General features: G+C 59.6%; 1 long non-coding RNA gene across 1 annotated transcript in view; it reads left to right on the forward strand.

The window, feature by feature from the left end:
• The window catches only part of LOC308509766, a 32,299-nt gene extending 19,560 nt beyond the window's left edge, over positions 1-12,739 (forward strand). Inside the window, exons 4-6 of the long non-coding RNA XR_013995253.1 lie at positions 7,160-7,283; positions 7,376-7,465; positions 11,234-12,739. This is a non-coding gene — a long non-coding RNA (uncharacterized lncRNA). The remainder of the gene's footprint in view (positions 1-7,159; positions 7,284-7,375; positions 7,466-11,233) is intronic.
• The last annotated feature ends 325 nt before the right edge of the window (positions 12,740-13,064 follow it).

Here is a 13,064-nt window from a genome sequence, read left to right on the forward strand (position 1 = left end):
CTCTGCTGCAGAGCCCACTCTTAGCCATTTCCAGTCCTACAATAACCTGTGGACACGTCTACATGTAGAATGATTTAAGGTTCCCAGAGTCTCCTACTTCGGTCAGAAATGATGTTTGTATTTTGGCTTCTCTGTCTCCTGGTTGTTCCCAAATGATTTCAGTGAGGACAAAGAAGAGACATTTATGCACTATTTTAAGCTCAAAGTCTACAATACATGTTTTTCCACTTTGATCAGAGTATATCTAATTCATCTATGGTACGGGTTCGGTGGTTGTGTACAGAAGTTGCGTGGTCTTTATGAAACGCTGCAGTGGGAGGGCCTGTCTGGGTGTGACAGCAGAGGCGGGGGGCCCTGACACCCCACGCGTGGGTGGCGCCACCCCACCTCCCCGAGAGGGCTGAGCCAGCACTGTTTCTGCACTGTCCCCCGAGCTGCTGTCCCAGGCAGGCACCCCCCGGGCGGCCCCCTACTTGGGAAGCTGGCCTGCCTGTCCTTCTCAGCTCACCTCCTCACCCGACGGTGTTTTGTGGGGTCATCTCCCAAATGCACTTTAATTCAAACTTTGGTCTCAGGGGTCCCCTCTTTGGGGTTCAGGCTCACACAGGCATGCTGTGGTTTCACCCCCTCTGACATGTGCAGACCCCGGTCCAGGTGCAAACACAGCAGCCAAAGGAAAGACCGTCCTGGAGAGCGGGGCTCTGCGTGGGGCCATCTGCCTGGGTGGGCCTCGGCTGTGTATATCCTGCTGGCATTGTTCAGACACCTCACGGTGGCGAGCTGGGACGCCAGCTCCCACAGCCCAGCGCTGAGACGACCACCGCCCCCTGCACCCCCCAAGGCTGGCAGCGTGCGCCTGTACACCTAGGTTCACATGAGGCGGGGGGGTCACCGTGCTCCACACGCCCTCTCGGTTTCCACAGTGATAAGGACTTCTGTGTCCTTGTTCTATCCTCACGTCTTGGAAATGTCTCGAGAGCTGGTCTGAGGGCGGGAAGGCAGTGCATTGGGATGGCGCCCGCAGTGGGATGGGACCGAGGTGCTTCCAGAGGGAAGGTCTGCGAGACCAGGTCCAGCTGTTCAGACAGTGCTGCGCTGTGAGGAGCAGGAGTGACTGACGGAAACAGGCTGAGCGCTGCTGGGACGGCTGTGGAGCCTGCACTCTGGAGCCCACGTCCTCTTGCATTTGCTCCCGGACGCCCGGCATGCACATCGACAGGCTTGTGTCGACGTCAGTGGAGCGGGCTACGCAAGCCGTTGTCGGCCCTCAAGTTGGCAGGTGTGGGGTTCCCTGCCAGCCCTCTGTCGGCCGCACGCGGGCAGGCGTCCAGAGCAGGCCGACTTGGAGGGCGTCCGGGTGGGTGAGTAGAGGAGGGAGTCTGGTAGCAGTAAAAACAATAATAATGAAAACGTCAGAAACGAAGCCAGCCCTTCAGGACCGTTTCACTTGGCAGATTGTTTTTCTCTTTTATGGCGGATTCTCCAGAGCAGGTCTCACCCTGTCTCATTGACCCTGGGGTTGGGTGGCTCAGCAGGGGGCGTCCTGTGCTCGGTGGGTGCTGAGCAGCACCCCGACCTCTGCCGTCTCGATGGGAGCCGTCCCCCCAGCCGTTAGGAGCCACGGGGAAGGGTATTTTTAGATGAGCGGTCATCTCAGATGGGAGTGGGAGGGGGCTGGAGGGACCTCACAGCACCCTGCTCTCTTCCCCAAATTCTCTGCACCCTCCCGTCTCCAGTGCACGACAGGCTTTGGCCCCTCCGTCACATGTGTGACGTCTACTCCTGCTCGGTGCTCAGAAGGCCTGCCTTAAATCCTTGAGAGATGAGTGAGGGGTGGGCGATAACTAGCCTTCCCACCGGGCCCTGAGGGAAATGAGCCACTTGGACTGCGTGGCACGTTTGCTGTGAGCGTTGGATGAGTGTCCGGAGGCCTGGTCTCCTCCCACACGCTGCGTCCTTCCCAGGAGCTGGGCGCTGCCAGCGGAGGCCCTGGCCCGGACGGGGCCTCTGACGGCTCTCCCTCCAGCTCCTAAATTGGGGCCTTGGAGACAGCGTGGCTGAACGCAGGGCGGGGGCACGCTGTGCAGAATGGCTCCACCTGATTCCAGAAGACAGCGATGCCTTTATGATATCGCTAAAATATTGGTGTTTGCAAGGGTTGCTACAGAAACCCCGAGTGTAGAATCCAAAATAGAATGTCTAGACAAACTCCTACTGTCTGACCTTTGATGCATTTCCTCATCCACGCAGCCTCGCCAAGCAGATTGGTGACTAAGCAGCGATCCACCCGACACCCTGTCACAGGGGCCCCGCGAGGCCCAGGTCATGGCTGTAAATTTCAGTCTGTCTGCACTGGTGACGCGCAGCTCCCCTCACCAGCACGGTCTCGTGTGGCCTCTGAGCCGCGATGTGTGTCTGAATCGTTATGAGCTCATTTCAAGTCTGCTAAGTCCAGAAGCCATGGGGCAGCCGAAAAGCAGAGCTCACTTCCAGTCAGCAGGAGCAGCGTTGACAGGAAACGTGAAACCGAAGGTGGCAACAGGCGGCGGGGTGAGGGGCGCCCGCCAGGCTCTCCTGAAGGCCTGGGAGGGCTCGACGGACGGACGTGCTGGCTGTGCCACAGGGAGCAGCGCTCGGGGCCCACGCGGACGGCCTTCTCCGCGAGCGTCAGCCCACAAGTGGCCTGAGCAGGCGGCTTGGATGCAGGAGCGACACCTCTGTTCTGAACAAACTCCGCGAGCAAACGCTGGGCTTTGGTGACCTGGGGACTGACTTGTTTTCCTGCAGCTGATGCCGTCCGTGAGTGTCAGGAACGTGGGGCCCATGGATGCTCGGGGCACCGCAGCTCTCCTGGGTGGGGACGACCACGCCCCATGGAGGCGAGTGGGGGGCCCAGGAGCCATGGCAGCAGGCAGGAGCGGGACTTGGGCCATGTGGGGGCCAAGGCTCCCCGCCGTGCATGTGGCCGTAGACGTGAAGCCTGTGAGGCCCACGAACGTGTGAGACGCTGTGATTGGCGGCTGTTTCCTGGGGACGCATCTGTGGTTTTAAAAACGGAGACCGGAATAAGACGGGACTTGTTTTATTGGGAAAGAGCCCCTTTGCCTGGTCAATGTTGGTGCTGTGAAGAGAGGGGCCCCTGTGCCTTTGTGCTGGCGCCCACTGGACAGATGCTCTGGACGGTCCGAATAGAAGGACGTAGCTCTCACCCGACAGCCTCACTCAGGCCGAGGGGGGTGAGCGTGTCCCGGAGCCTGGGCTGGGCCCAGCGGGGGCTGCGTGTGGAGCTCAAGGACGGGCGCATCTCGTGGCCACAGCATGTCCCAGGCAGTTTCACGGCACAGCGTGTGGACATCCAGAGGCAGAGCGAGTCCCCTGACCACGGCGAGCTTCACGGGCACAGCTCGGCAGTGCTTTAGTGTCACCAAGGACGGAAAGTGGCAGTTTTGCTTGCATTTTTCACAGGCTGTGGGGCTGGCCTCTGAAACTCCACTGACACTCCCTCACGTCCCAGCCTGGTCTCCAGCGAGGGCCCACGGTGACACGGGGCTGCTCAGGTGGGAGATGCTCTGATGTGACCGGGGCAGGGAAGTCACCACAGCACTTGTCTGTGGACTTGGTTTCAAGGGCGACTGGACCAATTTCAAGCATCGGAAATACAGGAAGACCTGCCTGGTGGTCCGGTTATTGCGTGGTGGCCACACGTCACTGCCATGGTCAGTCTGGAGCTACCGGCATCCGACTCGGTGGTGTGGGCTGTGGGCGTGGGGGGGCGTGGCAAGTGTGTGGAGCCATCGCCGTGTCCCTGGAAGGGAAGTCTACCGCCGACGTGTGTTCTGAGCCATCCCCCCAGGGAACTGACTGGACACGTCCCGTCCAGCGGGTGGCACTGGCTCGTGTTGACCTTGGGCTTGTGGTGCATAGGGCACCCCTGGCTGGCCCGGGGGGCGGGAGCCGCTAAGCAGGCCTCCGAGAGTCTGAGAAACGCCCCAGATGCTGGCCTTTGCGTCTGAGGGCGGTTTGCCCCCGTCACTGCCTGGCATTTGGCAAAGCCTCTCTTTCTGAGGGTCCTTAGCTGTTCTGACCTCTGCTTCTGGCTGCGGGGACCTGGGGCCTCTCCTTATTCATCGGTGGACGCACATATGGCCGCCAGCGGACCTGAGAGAGAAGACACAAGAAACAGGACATTCTGGAAATGGGGAGAGGGACCAGCTGCCCAGGAGAGGGGGTCAGTGCAGCTGGAATGCGGCCACCTCACTACGTCCACGGGACCTCGGGAGGCCCTTTCCCAACCAATGTGGATCCTGTGACAGGACTGCTGGCCTCGGAGGACACAGGGCCAGCCCGCCCAGCCCGCATCCCTGGCTCCCAGCAGGTACAGTTGACCACACGCAGGGCCGTAGAGCCCCAGACGGTGACCGAGCGAGAGCATGGTGGCTCAGCGTAGGGCACTGGCTTCGGAGGGTTGTGCGGTTCCTGTCCCAGTGACACCTGGTGACCTGGTGACACCGCATCACTCTTTGGACTAGGGCGCCGAGCTGGTTGTCGCGGCAGGAGAGGACGAGCGGAGTCGCGATCGCTGCGCCCACCGGTTCTCAGTCACCTCGCCCGTGGGAGCAGAGGCCGCCAACACCGCCCTTCCCAGGGCCTCTTTAGCTCTGGCTCCTGGCGGCCTCTGCTCAGCAGCGGCACTGCCAGCCACTCCTGGCGGGGAAGCCGTCTCGTTTCCCCTTCTGCGGCCTCTGCCTCCTTCTGTGGTCAGGGCTGCGGTCTCTGCTGAGAGCTGCTTCGCGTCCGCCCCCTGGGGCCCCCGCCTCATGCAGGCTCTGTGGTCCTCCTTCCAATCACTGTCCACACAGTGTCCCCATGGCTCCCTGGCCCGACCTGCAGGCCCGTGTCACACTGCTCCAGGCCAACTAACAGCACCAACTCCTCCTCGTGCCCAGCTCAGGTCCCACACGTGGCAGCCCAACACGTGTGTCCTGCTCCTGTGCCAAGGCGCATGGTGGCCCTGTGGTCCTCCCGCTCTGTTGTGTGGCACGTGTGTCCTGCTCCCGTGCCAAGGCGCGTGGTGGCCCTGTGGTCCTCCCGCTCTGTCGTGTGGCATTGTGTGCAGCCCCCAAACCAGAGGCTCCTTCAGATGGACAGGCCGCACCCTCTATGGCCAGTCTCAACACGCCCGTGGCTTCCCCTGCCTGGGAGACCTGGCGACACCCCGACTGCGCCTCCCAGCACCTGCCCCAGTTTTCCAGAGTCGTCGTCCCAGCTGCTCTGCACACCTCTGTGCTCGGACCTCTGTGTGAACCGTGTCAGGCTTTAGGCTTTTAGCTGCAATGTCCCTTCTTGGGGAGTCTGTTCTGACCCCACTGGTCTTCTGCAGAGTCCATGCGTCGCCCCAAGGGCCACATCCTGGGGGCCCCATTCCTGAAGCCCTTCCTGGCTACTGGGCACGTCCAGCCTGCCTGTGGGACAGGCCAGAGTGCAGTCACCCAGGAGCATCCCTGGGGACAGCTTTCTCCCCCTCGGGGGACATACAGGGGTGGCTTCTCGCAGGAACAAGCACCACAGAGGGGACCCCCTGACACAGTGGCTTTCTCCTTTCCTCCTGAATGAAGCAGCTGCTCCCCTGTGCCTTGGGGTCAGACCCTGAGGAGGGGCACATGCGAGCAGGCTCCCGGGGCCCTAGGGCTGACACACACGCCCAGGACATGGTCTTGTCCCAACTGAAGTGTCCAGACCAGGCAGAGCCGAGAGAGCAGCGAACCCAGGGAGAAGCCCAGACGTTTGACAAGTGCAGGTTCACTGGAAAGGTAACCAAATGAGAAGTGGGCGGAGTGGAGAGGGAACCAGACGGCCCGGCTTCCTGCCGAGGTGAACGCCTCAGCGTGGGTTTAGTCGTGTCCAGTGCCCCGGAGCCTGCGGCCACTGCCCTCCTTGTCCCTCCGCAGACGCGGCCTCCGGGGCCACCTGTCCCGGGTGGCAGGGCCACTCAGCACCACTGAGGGGTGCGGGGCCCACACCTGCCGGCAGTTCTGAGGCCCCAAGCCCACTGGGTTCGACTCTCCTCCGTTTGGTTTGTGCACAAACTTGGGTGCTTCCTCAACAGGTGTGTCACCTGGTAACAGACTGGACGGTGCCTGCTGGGTCCCTGGGACAGCAAGCAGCTCTCTCTGGTGACTGTGGGACGGAGGTGGGCTCTGGGCGCAGGCACTGTCCACACAGGATAGAGGCCAGTGGGGTGTGGATGACGTCAGTGGGGCTCAGCCTGGTCTGGGTCTGGCTGGCCTTCCTGACGTGTGTGGAGTGGGCGCTCTGGGCCTCAGTTTCCTCATCTGTAAGTGTGGGAACTACCATGGCGCTTCCCTGCAGGACTGGAAGCTCCACAAGAGCAGGTTGGCAGAGCGGCCTGTTATGTTGGGGCCCCGCGGCCTGGTGCCCTGGGCACCGGGGTCCTTGCAGCTCGAGGGGCTGGATGTGCAGACACAGTGAGGTCCGGGAGCTGTGTGTGCAGACAAAGCCTCTGAGCGCCGTGCCTCGGACCTCACACTGGTAGAGGAAATGTCACAAGGTTTTAACAGGAAAAACAAAACAAACAGGGAGAATGGGGGTCGCAGGCTGGCCTGTTGCAGACCTGTGAATGGGGCCTTGTTTGGAAGTGCAGATGCTCAGGTCAGGTTGAGGGGCTCAGGCCCTGACTCCATGTGACCGTGACCTTGTAAGAAGAGGGACATTGGGGGACACAGAGACATGGGGACGCCACGTGAGGATGGAGGCAGAGACTGGAGGGATGGGGCCACAGCCCAGGGGCGCCTGGAGCCCCAGCAGCTGGAAGTGGCAGGAAGGACCCTCCCAGGAGCCTCTGGAGGGTGCTGTCCTGGGCCACCTGACCACAGTCTCTGGCCTCCAGCACTGAGAGGGCACATTTCCGTTGTTTAAGCCCCCAGCTGTGATAATTTGTTATGTCCGCCACAGGACGTTAACACAACAGGTTAAACAGAAAAGTGGGTTCCTGTGGATCCCAAGGCTGCCCCAGCCCCAGGCGCCACAGTGGCGACCCCTCGGCTTCTCTGGCCTTCAGCTCCTGGAAAGAAAGGCTCAGAAATGGACTCGTCACCAGATGTTTCTTTTCGAGGTTTTTATTTGCTCTTTTATTCCCCAGACTCTTGCTCCAGGCTCCTTGGGAGGAGTGAAGATGGGCCACACATGGCTTCGGAAAGGACACTCCCGAGGTGTCAGCAGCGTGAACTGCTCCGATGGCGAAAGGCTGGGAGCTGAGACGGGAGGTTAGTGATGGAGGCTGCAGGCGCAGGGCAAGACTGGGGCTGTCACCACCACCACACGCATGATTTACTCTGTGGCTTCTTCCTGCCCTCAGTTAACTCTTTTAATAATGAACACCCGACGAGGAAAAGGATGGAGGCTCAAAGCAAATCTGGCGTCTGCGAGAGAATCATCGTGGAAGCAGGTCAGTGCCTCCTCAGCTTCCAGGGCTCCACCATGTGAAGGTGGGATGGGGTTCCCAGGAGGGCAGGGCCGTGGGAGGTGTGTGTGCACGAGTGTGTACATGTGCAGATGTACGTGTGTGCAAGCGTGTTCACGGGAGTGTACGCGTGTGCAAGTGTATGCACGTAGGAGCACATGCGTGGGTACGTGTGTGCATGCATAAGCGTGCATTTATGCAAATGTGTGTGTGCACGGGTGTGCACACGTGGTGTGGGTGTGTCAGAGCTGCATTGCCCCCATTGTGCCTTTGGAGAGAGGTCCCCTGACTCTGAGATTCTGTGACAGCCACGTCTTGGGGACGCTGTTCTTATGGAAGTGTTTGGATTTTAAAGGATACTTTCCATAAATGAACAGAAAGTTCTCCAACTATAGCTACTTGGTTCCAAAAATTCATTTGCTGCTCAGAACTCTGGTGTCCCTCAGAGAGCATGTGGCAGAGGGCTGGGCTTCCTGCGGCCACAGCAGCCTGGTGTCCCCTGAGGCAGGAAGAGGAGGCCCTGGGCCCTGCATGACCCACCGGCCTGCTGGGTGCAGCCCATCCAGGGCTCAGACCAACACCTCAGCTGCCTCCATAGAGGCTGGGGTGGAACAAGCCACCGGACTTACCCTGACATGTGGAGGACTGATGGGCCTTTACTAGTCCACATACACTCGCATTGTTAGAATAGGACACTATTTAAACCCAAAAGATCTCTAATTAGTTTCATTCCCGGGGTTAAGTGGAGCCTCAGGGAGCGGACTCTGGGGAAAGGACAGAGTGAGCATCAGTTGGTGCCAAGATAGCCCAGCTCCCACCCAGAACTCAGGCAGCCTGTGCTGGCTGCATGTGCCCGGCAAAGGGACAGCCGGGGTGGGGCTCTGAGAGACGTGCCTGTGTCCAGCCTGGTGGCTCTGTCACACCTCCCGTCCGCTGCCTAAAAGCCCTGGGCTGCAGTGAGGCCGCCAGGACACCTTCCAGGGTGGCCATTTGGGGCTCAGGGCATGTGTTTGTGGTCTGTTTGCCCTCAGCTTGGAGAACTGGAGGAGGGGTCTCCTCGGAGGGTCACCAAGGTGGGACTGCGCTGCCCACGAAATGACCAAGGCTGGGCAGGAGCCAGGGCCGGTTACCCTTAATACCAGTGTGTCCACCACTGCTGGCTCAGGCCAGAAACATCACTCCAGTAGGCCATGGGGGCGTCAGTGAAGGGACAGATGGGGTCAGGTGAGAAAGGGACGAGGGCCTCCCAAGACCCCCTACCCCTCTGGCCAGCAGGCGTTGGGCACCCAGTTCTTTAGCGTCTGCTCGGAGCCAGGTGCACAGCAAAGAACCTTCTCTCCCCGTTGCCACCAGCACAGGCCTGGACAGAAACTGGGGGCTGCCTCCCTCTCCCGTCGTGTGCTTTGGGGCGCTGTGTGGCCTGGATCTCCCTGTGGAGCCACATGCGCGGCGCAGGTTGTGGTTACGTGTATAGGTTGAAGGAATGAACCTCACCTGAAAGGACCCACAGCCTGGCCTCCGTCCTCGGGACAGCAGGGCCCTGTTCACAGAGCGCTGGGTGACCTGCTGCAGTGCCGAGTTCTCCGAGGTTCTGTGTTGGGCCCGTGGGAGCCAGCAGGGTTTGTGGATGTGGGCGCGTTGGCTGCTGTGCTGCTTTGTGACCAGGAGGGAGCCGCTGCTTTGCTCACCAGTGACCCCTTTTGCCCGCCCCGCTGACGGGTGGTGTGCGCTGCCTTCCCGCCCTCCCGCCAGCCTGGGCTTGGCCACAGGGCCCTCTCTGGTAGACAGGAGGAGTGGAGGGAGGGAACGGAGTCTTAACTGTGCTGTGTGGACCCTAGGCTGGGGCGTGGGGTCAGAGGTGAGGGGACAGCAAGCTGGGCATGGAGGTGAAACGCCACTGGGGCCGGGTGGCTTATCAGGCAGTGTCAGCCCACTAGCTGACTGCTGACACGTGGCTCCAGCTGCAAACCAAGGGCGTCCTCACCCCCGTCACCTCTGGGCCCCTCTCTCCATATCTGACATCTCTCTGTGCTCCTGGCTGATTTGCATGACTTCATCCCCTGACAAATGTCTCCTAGCGCAGTGTCCCTCTCTGGACCCATAGCTCTCAGAACTCTGGCACACGACGCACCCACGCTTCACACAGACGCCAGCTGGTTACGCTGGGCTCTGCTCTGCTGGTGTTGCCACCTTGTGCCCTGGTCACTCAGAGGGACACTGACCAGTCAGTCCTGAATCTGGGCAGAAAAATCATTTCATGGACCACCTCAAAGCCTCCCTCTACAAAATTATTTTTTAGTAGGAAAACAAAAGAAATATAGGAAACAAAAATCAAACTCATTTCCCCCAAATCGTAATTGTGTCAACTATTGAGAGTTCCCTTGCCCACGTGTCCACGTGTGTGGATTGTACATGATTCTAATAAAATCGGCAGGAGGTGGAAAATCTTATAGCGATTTTCTAGACATACGCTGTCTGACAGAAACCTAATGGGAACCACATGTGTCACTTCAAGTTTTCTGGTGGTCATATTAAAAAAAGTAAAGATAAGTAGGAATAGTTTGAATATTATATAATATTACATTTTATTTAATCCAGTCTATCCGAAATAGGATCATTTCAATCTGTAATCAGTGTAAGAAATTAGTATGTCACGTCCCTCTTTTCACATAAACTCTTCAAAACCTGGTGCACATGTCACATGCACGTCCCACATCACAGTGCACGGCAGACACCCTGGTGGTGGGTGAGCTGTCAACGTGGAAGGACAGGTGTGTGACACTCCACGTCTCTCCCTGTTTCAGGTAGGACCCCAGTGCCCGGCGTCGGCCAAGGGTCATTCTGGTGAGAAACTTAGTGGGTGGCTCTGAAGTGCCGGGAGAGGGCGTGGGTGTATTGTCACCGGTGCCTGCTGAGGGTGGGAGTTACCCTGACTGCTTCGCTGGCCCTTTGCCATCACGGGAGCCCTTGAAAGCCAGCATCCCTCTGGCTGGTGGTGACAGTGGCCATGAGCGTGAGAGGGGCCACACGGGAGGAAGCAGGAGGCCAGGAGCAGAGGGCTGGGGGCTTCGTGCTGCCGCGGGACCTCTGGAGCCTGCGCCATGGAATGCGGTTCTGCCCTGGTGCAGGTGTGAAGGGCCTGAATGAGGCCCGGCCACGTTGGTGTGGATCCGACTCACAAGGTCGAGAGGACAGATTTTCGTCTCGGGTCCTGTTTGTCACACAGACCGCACAGCTGCAGGTCGGGAGCCAGAGGCTTGAAGAAGGTCGGGGCTGTTGGGCTGTGCTACCGTGCACGAGATACTGAACATCTCTGGGCCTCGGTCTCCGAGCCTGCGGGGTGGCTGGAACCGTGTGAGGCGCTCAGCGCCCTTTGAAGGTGATGCTGAGCACGCTCGTCTCCACACCTTCCTCTGCCTTTCTTGGCCTGCAGGCCTCCGTCAGCTCCCCTCCTTGTATAATAGTCTGAACCCCTGCAGGGGAGGGGGCTGGGCCCCAGAGCAGCAGGGCCACGCGTCTTCCCCACCTTCCCATCAGCGGCTGCACCGCCAGTGCCGTCCTCAGGCCGGACTGGGAGCTGTCCCCCTCCCCTCTTTTCATCCCAGTCAACCGGTCACCTAGTCAGCTGCCCCCACCCCAGGCCCACAGCCAAGAGCGGACCCTGCTCGTCTTCCTGCCAGTTTCTGGAGGCCGCCCTGTCCTGGCCCATCCTCATGCGGCCACAGGCGGACAGTGTCCTTCTTTGTCTTTCAGCAAATGCGTATTGAGCACCTACTTGTGCCCAGCAGCCTCCTCAGTGCTTACGGTGAACAAGAGCGACCGTAGCCCCAGCTTCCAGTCTGGTTTCCCCGCTGCCCTGTCCCCAACGAGCCTGGTGGCCTGTGGCTGAATCTCAGAAGCAAAAATCACTAACAATTTTCAGCAGAAAGAGATTGAAAACAGGGGACAGATTGGTGGCCACAGAATTCCTTCTGTTGCATCTGCCCAGGGACGTTCTGGGTCGACGCTTTGCCTGGACATTCTCACCTCTTGCGCCCGTTCTCTGCCCTCCCCCACTCTGCCTGGCTGCCTCTGCTCTCAGCAGGCGTTCTGGGTGGCGGGTGCCCTCCGTCCCTCTGAGAGTGCCGTCCTGCCGGTGTTGGGTCTGGGCTGCAGGCTCTGCTGCCCTGGGTCTGTGGCGGCCAGTCAGCCTGGTGTTGGGGGCTGGGCTTCCCCAAGACCAAGTCTCCTTCCCTGGCCACATTTTCCTCCAGGGCAGCTCGACGGCCCAGGGCTGTGGATGAAGCTCACCCACCAGGACGCAGTTCTGGGGACGTGGCTGCCAGGAGCGCCTGCCAGCTGGAGGTGTCGCTGGCGCCCGCCCTCCCAGCCGGCCTCCCGCTTACCAAAATACCTGGGGCTCATAGTAATCTCCTTTCTTCCCTCCTGTCAGCGGGCCAGGCCCAGGGAGGTGGCTGTGTTTGGGCGGCTGTCTCGTGGAGCTGTGAGCACAGCTGTGGAATAAGGCAAAACTGCAGGTTTGGTCTTTCACCCTCGTCTCAGCTCAGTTTATACTCGGAATGGCTTGCAGCTGCTTCACGGGGGGGAGGGGCCTGGCCAGCACAGCTGGACCAGATTAACCCACCTACTCGCTTGCCATCCCTGGGCGTACAGACCCACTGTACACGCGGACGCACATGGCTCGGCAGGAACAGTCTTTTCTTGGCCAGGCAAGAAGGAAACCGCAGCCGAATGCAAAAGGCTGCTGTTTTAGGCGGGATCCGTGTGAACCTAACACGCACACCGTGTGCTCTGCACAGCGTGTGCCACTCGGGAGAACACGGAGCCACAGCCAGACAGAGGTGCACCCACACACCCTTCTCATCTGCCCAAGGGCACCCTCTCGTCTGTCATATTCTTGCTCACGGCAAACCTACACCCCGGCTGTTCCTTGCGAGGGCAGCTTTCCTGGTGGGAACCCCAGCAGAGGCCCGGGCAGGGGTCTCCGAGAACAGAGCTGCGGGGGCACCTCGGAGCCACGGGGGCTCCTGGTACATTGATGCCCGTGGAAGTGGCAGCGTGGAAAGGACTTAATGTGACAGGGTTGGGGGGGAGCGTTCTGGATCGAAAAAGGACTTTCGGTTTCTAATTTTTTGTTAAAACTTTTTGCATTCATCATTATCTGTGGGCCATCACTGAGGTGCCTGGAATGCATAAGAAAGTATTTTTCCAAACTGAAAATCTGAAATAGAAGCACCAATAAAAACAGATCCCAGATTTATGACCATGTTTTTTTTTTTTTCTCTCTCTCTCATGTTTTTTTTCTTCCAGTTAACTTGGGATTCTTGAATAAAAAGTGAGGGAGTGCTTTGCGAGCTGAGGTGCTGAGTGGGGAGCTGTCCCTTTGTCCTTTGTCCGGTCCCTCAGCAGAGCTCAGCCTTGGCCAGGGCCCCCTGCTGCCTGGCCTTGGGGGGGTGGTCGGCCAGGAGGGTTCCTGGCCCCTGGAGTCCCACCCTTGCCGTGTGAACAGCTGTTCTGGCAACTCAGAGTAAAGACCAACTTGAGTGTGAACTCAGAAGCTGGAGGCTGGTGGCGGGTGTGAAGA

This window comes from Rhinolophus hipposideros, assembly GCF_964194185.1.
Source record: "Rhinolophus hipposideros genome assembly, chromosome: 17".
Taxonomy (NCBI): domain Eukaryota; kingdom Metazoa; phylum Chordata; class Mammalia; order Chiroptera; family Rhinolophidae; genus Rhinolophus; species Rhinolophus hipposideros.